Raw genomic sequence first — 10785 nt, forward strand, 5'->3', positions numbered from 1 at the left:
GGTTTGTATCATTTCATAAATACAACATGCCTACTACTTTGAAGATGCAAAATATTTTTTATTGTGAAACAAACAAGAAATAACACAAAAAAACAGAACCCCCCCCGCAAAGTCAATCCATTGTAGAGCCACATTTTGCAGCAATTACCACTGGGATTTTTGCCCATTCTTCTAAGCAAACTGCTTCAGCTTCTTCAAGTTGGTTGGGTTCCGCTGGTGTACAGCAATCTTTAAGTCATACCACAGATTCTCAATTGGATTGAGGTCTGGGCTTTGATTAGGCCATTCCAAGACATTTAAATGTTTCCTCTTAAACCACTTGAGTGTTGCTTTAGCAGTATGCTTAGGGTCATTGTCCTGCTGGAAGGTGAATCTCTGTCCCAGTCTCAAATCTCTGGAAGACTGAAACAGGTTTCCCTCAAGAATTTCCCTGTATTCAGTGCCATCCATCATTCCTTCAATTCTGACCAGCTTCCCCGTCCCTGCAGATGAAAAACATTGGATGGTGTTCTTGGGGTGAGAGGTGTTGGGATTCTGCCAGACATAGCGTTTTCCTTGATGGCCAAAAAACTCAATTTTAGTCTCATCTGACCAGAGTACCTTCTTCCATATGTTTGGGGAGACTCCCACATGCCTTTTGGCAAACACCAAACGTGCTTGCTTATTTTTTTCTTTAACTTCTTGGCGCACCCATCCCGTTAGCGGGATCATTTTCGTCAACATCCGCTAAATTGCAGAGCGCCAAATTCAAATTAAATTACTACAAATATTTAATTTTCATGAAATCACAAGTGCAATATAGCAAAACACAGCTTAGCTTGTTGTTAATCCACCTGGCGTGTCAGATTTCAAGAAAGCTTTACAGCTAAAGCAAACTAAGCGTTTATGTAAGGACATCTCTCTCAGCAGACAAAACATTACAAACAGCTAGCAGCAAAGTAGTTTGGTCACGTAAGTCAGAAAAGCAATACAATTAATTGCTTACCTTTGATGATCTTCGGATGTTTGCACTCACGAGACTCCCAGTTACAAAATAAATGTTCCTTTTGTTCCATAAAGATTATTTTTATATCCAAAATTCCTCTATTTGGTTGGCGCGTTTTGTTCAGAAATCCACAGGCTCGAGAGGTCACGACGGGGCAGACGGAAATTCCAAATAGTATCCGTAAAGTTTGTAGAAACATGTCAAATGTTTTTTATAAGCAATCCTCAGGTTGTTTTTACAATAAATAATCGATAATATTTCAACCGGACCGTAGCTTTTTCAATAGGAGAGAGAGAGAAAATGTCTGCTCCAAGCTGTTGCTCATGCAAAACTCTGCTGGCACCCAGCCATCCACTGACGCGATGTGATCGTTCTCGCTCATTTTTCAGAATAAAAGGCTGTGTCTAAAGACTGTTCACACCATGTGGAAGCTATAGGGGAAGGAATCTGGTTGCTATCCCTTTAAATGGAGGGAAGGCATGCAATGGAACAGGGAGCTAAACTAAGAGGCACTCCCTAGTTGGATTTTCCTCAGGTTTTCGCCTGCAATATCAGTTTTGTTATACTCACAGACAATATTTTGACAGTTTTGGAAACTTTAGAGTGTTTTATATTCTAATCTGACAATTATATGCATATTCTAGCTTCTGGGCCTGAGAAATAGGCAGTTTAATAGGCAGTTTAGTTTTTCATCCAAACATCAAAATACTGCCCCCTACACTCAACAGGTTAAGCAATAGGCTTTTTTTCTGGCCACTCTTCCGTAAAGCCCAGCTCTGTGGAGTGTATGGCTTAAAGTGGTCCTATGGACAGATACTCCAATCTCTGCTGTGGAGCTTTGCAGCTCCTTCAGAGTTATCTTTGGTCTCTTTGTTGCCTCTCTGATTAATGCCCTCCTTGCCTGGTCCGTAAGTTTTGGTGGGCGGCCCTCTCTTGGCAGGTTTGTTGTGGTGCCATATTCTTTCCATTTTTTAATAATGGATTTAATGGTGTTCCGTGGGATGTTCAAAGTTTCAAATATTTTTTTATAACCTAACCCTGATCTGTACTTCTCCACAACTTAGTCCCTGACCTGTTTGGAGAGCTCCTTGGTCTTCATGGTGCCGCTTGCTTGGTGGTGCCCCTTGCTTAGTGGTGTTGCGGACTCTGGGGCCTTTCGGAACAGGTGTATATATACTGAGATCATGTGACACTTAGATTGCACACAAATTCACTTTATTTAACAAACTATGTGACTTCTGAAGGTAATTGGTTGTACCAGATCTTATTTAGGGGCTTCATAGCAAAGGGTGAATACATATGCATGCACCACTTTTCTGTTTAAATATATATTTTATTTTATTTATTTTTTCCATTTTTTTCTTCATATTTAAAAAAAATATATATATATATATATATATATGTCATTTTTTAAATTTCACTTCACCAATTTGGACTATTTTGTTTATGTCCATTACATGAAATAAAAATAAAAATCAATTTAAAGTACAGGTTCAATAGGCAACAAAATAGGAAAAACGTCAAGGGGGATGAATAATTTTGCAAGGCACTGTATTATCTCTAACCAGACATGAAGTCCACAGGAGAGCAGCACTAGTAAATATGTTGTTGAGTGACGCAACACACAGCACGGCGCGTTGGAGCCGTCATGGCACATCTGCAGTACAATGCTAATTTGTGTCTCCAGATGGACAACCAGTTAATAACAAATCAATGGAACAAATCAATGGCACAATTAAAACTGTAATTGGATTAAGGGACAAATAGAGAGATCAACCATCTGCTTTGTTGTCATGGTCACTTGGCAGGCACAACAAGCTTCCCCCTAAAGTCAGGAAAGCGGAGTCCCTGCCCATCTCCCAAAAACATCTGAAACCCTACCTCTTTGGAGAGTATCTGAAATAACTCCAACAGGGCACTTCTCTTTTCCTAAAATACTTTGTTCAGAGAAAATGTACTTGACACGATTGTGATGTGTTGTTGTCTCACCTAGCTTGAGTCAATGAGTATCAAACTCTTTGTTATGGCAAGCCTAAATAATTTCAAGAGTAAGCATTTGCTTAATTAACAAGTCACATAATATGTTGCATGGACTCCACACGTACAATTAGCTATAAGGTCCCTCAGTAAAGCTATTAATTCAAACACAGATTCAATCACAAAGACCAGAGAGGTATTTCAATACCTCGCAAAGAAGGGCAGCTATTGGAAGATGGGGAAAAAATCATAAAGCAGACACTGAATATCCCTTTGCTCATCGTGAAGTTATTAATTACACTTTCGATGGTTATCAATACACCCAGTCATTACAAAGACACAGGCATCTTTCCAAACTTAGTTTCCAGAGAAGAAGGAAACCGCTCAGGGATTTCACCATTAGGCCAATGGTGACTAAAAAACAGCTTCAGAGTTTAATGGCTGTGATGGGAGAAAGCTGAGGATGGATCAACCACATTGTAGTTACTCCATAATACTAACCTAATTGTCAGGGGAAAAGAAGGAAGCCTGTACAGAATAAAAAATATTCCAAAACATGCGCCTTGTTTGCAATAAGGCACTAAAGTAAAACTGCAAAAAATGTGGCAAAGAAATTAACTTTATGTCCTGAATAGAAAATGTTATGTTTGGGGCAAATCCAACACAACATATCACTGAATACCGCTCTTCATATTTTCAAGCATGGTGGTGGCTGCATCATGTTGTGGGTATGCTTGTCATTCAAGGACTAGGGAGTTTTTTAGGATAAAAAGAAATGGAATAGAGCTAAACACAGAACAAATCCTAGAGGAAACCCTGATTCACTCTGCTTTCCACCAGACACTGGGAGACAAATTCACCTTTCAGCAGGACAATAACCTAAAACACAAAGCCAAATATACACTGGAGTTGTGTACCAAGACAACATTGAATGTTCCTTAGTGGCCTAGGTCTGACTTAAATCAGCTTAAAAATCTATGGCAAGACATGACAATGGCTGACTAGCCATGATCAACAACCAACTTGACAGAGTTTGAAGAATTTTTTAAAGAATAATGTGCAAATATTGAATAATCCCAGTGTGCAAAGGTGATTCCACTGTAGCCCTCAGGGGGGTGAACACGTAATTACAGAGCATTTTGTGTAGATCGTTGACAGAAAATGACAATTAAATCTATTTTAGTCTCACTTTGTAACACAACAAAATGTGTGAAAAATCAAGAGGTGTGAATGCATTCTGAAGGCACTGTATCTTAAGATGAATGCACTAACTGTAAGTAGCTCTGGATAAGAGAGTCTGATGACTAAAATGTTAACACGGATGTAATGTCCAATCATCAGTTTTGGAGGGTTGATTGGTACCTCATTTTGGTTTGATAAACACATTGATTAAGACTTTTATGGGTTTCCTTTTTCTTTACTCAGCAAATAGCTTCATTATGCAAATGCATTTCCTGTGAATAAATATATTTTTTGACAGAATCCTCTTGCTTATTTGGTGAAGCATTCAGAAATTCATATCCATGTACTAGGCAAACCTCATAGCTGGTAATACTGTATTTTCCACATCCTTGAGGTGAACCAAATCAACAATTAAAAACACATAAGGGATATTAAGAGAAGGAAACATCTCAGTCCGTTAGCAAGCCAATGTCTTTGATTCGACATACAGAATAATGAGACTTCTTCCTGTATCTCCAACTCTTCAGAAAGTCCATGTAGTCATCTGTAATCACATGTTGAGATCTATCTCACCAAAGAGAGCCCTGAGGGGATTTAGGATTGAACAGAACCATCTACAGGACATATCCTCCAATTGACCCTTAAACATTACACCACTTTTAACATTGAAGATGGTTCTTATATTGCAAGTTGTAATAAGACTGGCACTGCAATGTTAATTACTTGTCAGAACAGAGTGAGAGGCCACTTACCTCCAGCCACTGTCCGTGGGACTGCATTTTGATGAGTACGCAGGGGTCTGGCTTGGACAGGGCGTCCCGGTCTGAGATGCCCTTGCAGGTCACCCGCAGCTCCACTTTGGCCAGGCACGGGCTGTTGAACAGACCAAGGGTGTTGGCCGCAGACTCATAGATGTTGCTCATGGTGTGTGTGTGTGGCGAGTGTTCTGCGAGGGAGACAAACACACATATCACAGTGATTACAGGGAGTCGTCACTCATCGTTCAGCACGCGCACACACACATACTTCCTCTACTTTATTCACAAATACACACAAACATCCCCAAACACTGTACATTCAGGAAACTTGATTATCACGAGGGCTCTTTGTTCCTTTAGAAGCCCCTCCGCCCCCACAGCTGTCAAACTGCTGCTAATTATCCCATGCTGATTTGATGAGCACACCAGACAGGATATGATAGCATTTTCCTGTCCAGCAATCACCTAATTAATCTCAACCCTCCAATTAGACCGTCAAGGTAAATGAGATCCGTGAGATGTGAAGGGATGATCCCAATCAAGCTCTTGCTGCTAGTGATTCTCTGATCCACCTCTACGCAGACGACACCATTCTGTATACTTCTGGCCCTTCTTTGGACACTGTGTTTAACTAACCTCCAGACGAGCTTCAATGCCGTACAACTCTCCTTCCGTGGCTTCCAACTGCTCTTAATTGCAAGTAAAACTAAATGCATGCTCTTCAACCGATCGCTGCCCGCACCTGCCCACCCGTCCAGCATTACTACTCTGGACGGTTCTGACCTAGAATATGTCAATAACTACAAATACCTAGGTGTCTGGCTAGACTGTAAACTCTCCTTCCAGACTCACATTAAGCATCTCCAATCAAAAATTAAATCTAGAATCGGCTTCCTATTTCGCAACAAAGCATCTTTCACTCATGCTGCCAAACATACCCTCGTAAAACTGACTATCCTACCGATCCTTGACTTCGGCGATGTCATTTAGAAAATAGCCTCCAACACTCTACTCAACAAATTTGATGCAGTCTATCACAGTGCAATCCATTTTGTCACCAAAGCCCCATATACTAACCACCACTGCGACTTGTATGCTCTTGTTGGCTGGCTCTCGCTTTATATTCGTTGCCAAACCCACTGGCTCCAGGTCATCTATAAGTCATTGCTAGGTAAAGCCCCACCTTATCTCAGCTCACTGGTCACCATAACAGCACCCACCCGTAGCACACGCTCCAGCAGGTATATTTCACTGGTCACCCCCAAAGCCAATTCCCCCTTTAGCCGTCTTTCCTTCCAGTTCTCTGCAGCCAATGACTGGAACTAAGAGCAGCTCACAGATCACTGCACCTGTACATAGCCCATCTGTAAATAGCCCATCCAACTACCTCATCCCCATACTGTTTTTTTTTTTTTTTTTTTTGCTCCTTTGCACCCCAGTATCTCTGTTTGGACATTCATCTTCTGCACATCTATCACTCCAGTGTTTAATTGCTAAATTGTAATTATTTCACTACTATGGCCTATTTGTTGCCTTATCTCCCTTATCTTACCTCATTTACACACAATGTATATAGACTTTTCTATTGTGCTATTGACTGTATGTTTGTTTATTCCATGCTTAACTCTGTGTTGTTGTTTGTGTCACATTGCTTTGCTTTATCTTGGCCAGGTCGCAGTTGTAAATGAGAGCATGTTCTCAACTGACCTACCTGGTTAAATAAAGGTGAAAATAAAAAATAAATAAAAAATAAAAATGGACTAATACCAAATCTCCTGGTGCAGTGTTAGGCTCTTATATTCCTTTGAGAGCTTGGGACTAGGTTCTATCTGCAAAAAGATGATTCTGAGATAATTGGCATTGAATTGTGTCAGCTATTTTTTATCTTCTATTCTTTTGAATGTAACAACATGAATTGTGGGGTATTTAGAGTACTGTATAGGTAGAGAACATTGAACAGAACAAGGCTATGTCAATAACATAAATCTAACAAATATGCAGATAGAACCGTATAGTCCCAAGCTCTTGTCTTGATAATAACTAATCGAAAGAAAGTGATACTATGGATCAGAAGACAACAGCAGCTTGTTAATTCAGAAAAGGTTACCACCACTCTAGCACTGGGGAAGCAGACAGGGTTACCATCACTGTACCCTGGGGAAACAGACAGGGTTACCATCACTGTAGCCCTGGGTAAGCAGACAGGGTTACCACCACTGTAGCCCTGGGGAAGCAGACAGGGTTACCACCACTCTAGCCCTGGGGAAGAAGACAGGGTTACCACCACTGTAGCCCTGGGGAAGAAGACAGGGTTACCACCACTGTAGCCCTGGGGAAACAGACTGGGTTACCACCACTGTAGCCCTGGGGGAGCAGACAGGTTACCACCACTCTAGCCCTGGGGAAGCAGACAGGGATACCATCACTGTAGCCCTGGGGAAGAAGACAGGGTTACCACCACTCTAGCCCTGGGGAAGCAGACAGGGTTACCATCACTGTAGCCCTGGGGAAGAAGACAGGGTTACCACCACTGTAGCCCTGGGGAAGAAGACAGGGTTACCATCACTGTAGCCCTGGGGAAGAAGACAGGGTTACAATCACTGTAGCCCTGGGGAAGAAGACAGGGTTACCATCACTGTAGCCCTGGGGAAGAAGACAGGGTTAACCCCACTGTAGCCCTGGGGAAGAAGACAGGGTTACCATCACTGTAGCCCTGGGGAAGCAGACAGGGTTACCATCACTGTAGCCCTGGGGAAGAAGACAGGGTTACCATCGCTGTAGCCCTGGGGAAGAAGACAGGGCTACCATCACTGTAGCCCTGGGGAAGAAGACAGGGTTAACCCCACTGTAGCCCTGGGGAAGAAGACAGGGTTACCACCACTGTAGCCCTGGGGAAGCAGACAGGGTTACCATCACTGTAGCCCTGGGGAAGCAGACAGGGTTACCACCACTGTAGCCCTGGGGGAGCAGACAGGGTTACCACCACTGTAGCCCTGGGGAAGCAGACAGGGTTACCACCACTGTAGCCCTGGGGAAGCAGACAGGGTTACCATCACTGTAGCCCTGGGGAAGAAGACAGGGTTACCACCACTGTAGCCCTGGGGAAGCAGACAGGGTTACCATCACTGTAGCCCTGGGGAAGCAGACAGGGTTACCACCACTGTAGCCCTGGGGGAGCAGACAGGGTTACCACCACTGTAGCCCTGGGGAAGAAGACAAGGTTACCACCACTGTAGCCCTGGGGAAGCAGACAGGGTTACCATCACTGTAGCCCTGGGGAAGCAGACAGTGTTACCATCACTGTAGCCCTGGGGAAGCAGACAGGGTTACCACCACTGTAGCCCTGGGGAAACAGACAGGGTTACCACCACTGTAGCCCTGGGGAAACAGACAGGGTTACCACCAAGGTAGCCCTGGGGAAGCAGACAGGGTTACCACCACTGTAGCCCTGGGGAAACAGACATGGTTACCACCACTGTACCCTGGGGAAATAGACAGGGTTACCACCACTGTACCCTGGGGAAACAGACAGGGTTACCACCACTGTAGCCCTGGGGAAACAGACAGGGTTACCACCACTGTACCCTGGGGAAATAGACAGGGTTACCACCACTGTACCCTGGGGAAACAGACAGGGTTACCACCACTGTAGCCCTGGGGAAACAGACAGGGATACCACCACTGTAGCCCTGGGGAAGCAGACAGGGTTACCACCACTGTAGCCCTGGGGAAGCAGACAGGGTTACCACCACTGTAGCCCTGGGGAAACAGACAGGGTTACCACCACTGTACCCTGGGGAAATAGACAGGGTTACCACCACTGTACCCTGGGGAAACAGACAGGGTTACCACCACTGTAGCCCTGGGGAAACAGACAGGGTTACCACCACTGTAGCCCTGGGGAAGCAGACAGGGTTACCACCACTGTAGCCCTGGGGAAGCAGACAGGGTTACCATCACTGTAGCCATGGGGAAGCAGACAGGGTTACCACCAAGGTAGCCCTGGGGAAACAGACAGGGTTACCACCACTGTAGCCCTGGGGAAACAGACAGGGTTACCACTACTATATAGCCCTGGGTAAGCAGACAGGTTTTCCACCACTGTAGCCCTGGGGAAGCAGACAGGGTTACCACCACTGTAGCCCTGGGGAAACAGACAGGGTTACCACCACTGTACCCTGGGGAAATAGACAGGGTTACCACCACGGTACCCTGGGGAAACAGACAAGGTTACCACCACTGTAGCCCTGGGGAAACAGACAGGGTTACCACCACTGTAGGCCTGGGGAAGCAGACAGGGTTACCACCACTGTGGCCCTGGGGAAACAGACAGGGTTACCACCACTGTATAGCCATGGGTAAGCAGACAGGGTTACCATCACTGTATAGCCTTGGGTAAACAGACAGGGTTACCACTACTGTATAGCCCTGGGTAAGCAGACAGGGTTACCACCACTGTAGCCCTGGGTAAGCAGACAGGGTTACCACCACTGTATAGCCCTGGGGAAACAGACAGGGTTACCATCACTGTATAGCCCTGGGTAAGCAGACACGTTACCACCACTGTAGCCCTGGGGAAACAGACAGGGTTACCACCACTGTAGCCCAGGGGAAGCAGACAGGGTTACCATCACTGTAGCCATGGGGAAGCAGACAGGGTTACCACCAAGGTAGCCCTGGGGAAACAGACAGGGTTACCACCACTGTAGCCCTGGGGAAGCAGACAGGGTTACCACCACTGTAGCCCTGGGGAAACAGACAGGGTTACCACCACTGTACCCTGGGGAAATAGACAGGGTTACCACCACGGTACCCTGGGGAAACAGACAAGGTTACCACCACTGTAGCCCTGGGGAAACAGACAGGGTTACCACCACTGTAGGCCTGGGGAAGCAGACAGGGTTACCACCACTGTGGCCCTGGGGAAACAGACAGGGTTACCACCACTGTATAGCCATGGGTAAGCAGACAGGGTTACCATCACTGTATAGCCTTGGGTAAACAGACAGGGTTACCACTACTGTATAGCCCTGGGTAAGCAGACAGGGTTACCACCACTGTAGCCCTGGGTAAGCAGACAGGGTTACCACCACTGTATAGCCCTGGGGAAACAGACAGGGTTACCATCACTGTATAGCCCTGGGTAAGCAGACACGTTACCACCACTGTAGCCCTGGGGAAACAGACAGGGTTACCACCACTGTAGCCCAGGGGAAGCAGACAGGGTTACCACCACTGTAACCCAGGGGAAGCAGACAGGGTTACCACCACTGTAACCCAGGGGAAGCAGACAGGGTTACCACCACTGTATAGCCATGGGTATGCAGACAGGGTTACCACCACTGTATAGCCCTGGGTAAACAGACAGGGTTACCACTACTGTATAGCCCTGGGTAAGAAGACAGGGTTACCACCACTGTAGCCCTGGGGAAACAGACATGGTTACCACCACTGTACCCTGGGGAAATAGACAGGGTTACCACCACTGTACCCTGGGGAAACAGACAGGGTTACCACCACTGTAGCCCTGGGGAAACAGACAGGGTTACCACCACTGTACCCTGGGGAAATAGACAGGGTTACCACCACTGTACCCTGGGGAAACAGACAGGGTTACCACCACTGTAGCCCTGGGGAAGCAGACAGGGTTACCACCACTGTAGCCCTGGGGAAGCAGACAGGGTTACCATCACTGTAGCCATGGGGAAGCAGACAGGGTTACCACCAAGGTAGCCCTGGGGAAACAGACAGGGTTACCACCACTGTAGCCCTGGGGAAACAGACAGGGTTACCACTACTGTATAGCCCTGGGTAAGCAGACAGGTTTACCACCACTGTAGCCCTGGGGAAGCAGACAGGGTTACCACCACTGTAGCCCTGGGG

The sequence above is a fragment of the Oncorhynchus clarkii genome, chromosome 2, assembly GCF_045791955.1.
Source record: "Oncorhynchus clarkii lewisi isolate Uvic-CL-2024 chromosome 2, UVic_Ocla_1.0, whole genome shotgun sequence".
Taxonomy (NCBI): domain Eukaryota; kingdom Metazoa; phylum Chordata; class Actinopteri; order Salmoniformes; family Salmonidae; genus Oncorhynchus; species Oncorhynchus clarkii.